The sequence below is a fragment of the Microtus oregoni genome, unplaced genomic scaffold (assembly GCF_018167655.1).
Source record: "Microtus oregoni isolate MIOR12 unplaced genomic scaffold, Mior012 000001F_ref0000356, whole genome shotgun sequence".
Lineage (NCBI taxonomy): Eukaryota > Metazoa > Chordata > Mammalia > Rodentia > Cricetidae > Microtus > Microtus oregoni.
Window position 1 is genome coordinate 89,427,371 of NW_024543060.1, and position 994 is coordinate 89,428,364.

A 994-nucleotide genomic window follows, 5' to 3' on the forward strand; every position below is an offset into this window, starting at 1 on the left:
AAATAAAATAAGCCCATTGTGGGTATTATAGCATGGTGGCAAACTAGAATCACTTACTTTATCTAAAGCCCCTTCAGACCTTTGGACAAGATGTAGAAGTTGGATTGCCAAAGGTAGCCTATAAAAACCTAAGAGTCTCATACAACACGTGAGCCATACACCTCCGACTTAGGAGACATGAAGACAGAGATGGGTGATCACATGAATAAAGTATTGGAAAGCTGGGTTGTTGACTCAGGAATTAGAGAGGTTGAAACAGGCCTAGACTAGTTAAGTTGAGGTGTTGGGAGTTTGTGTAATGTATACTGAATGGATTAGCTGTTATAGATCGACCTGTATCCCATGGAGCAGATATATTCAAGTCCTAAACCCTAGTTAACTGTGGCTGTGACTCTTTTTGGGTTGATTCGACTTAACCCCCAGTGCAATCCTATGATGGGGTTAGGCTTTTAGGAGGGGATTAGGCTTTAAAAGTTTTGCTGTCTAGGATGGGATTGAAATATTATAAACAAGATGGAAGAAACTGAATTGTCCCCAGTGTCCTTCTGCCTCTTTCTGCAATATAAGGATGCCATAAGAAAGTGGCATCGAAGTAACCAAGCATCAGTTCTTCTGCTACAACAATCTTTGATTTCCAGACTCTAGAACAAAGAGTGAACATACCACCTATCCTGTGGCACTTTGTGATAGCAGCGTGGAGTCTGTACTTAGCATCTTTGCAAAAGTCATCCCACCAAGATGAGGTCACACTGCTTAGGGAGGACACTAATCCAAAGCCTAGCGTCCTGGCAAGAAAAGGGAAATTTGGGCACAGAAACAGAAGGGAGATAAACACATGGAGGAGAATCCCAGGAAAAGACATGATCAGAAACTGAACTGGTATAGCTACAAGACGAGGAATGCCAATGATGGCCGCCAACCACAGCTCCTCCATCTTACTACATTAGAGCCTGCTCTAGATAGCTGAAGTTCTAGAGGTTAGGACTTCAGCTCA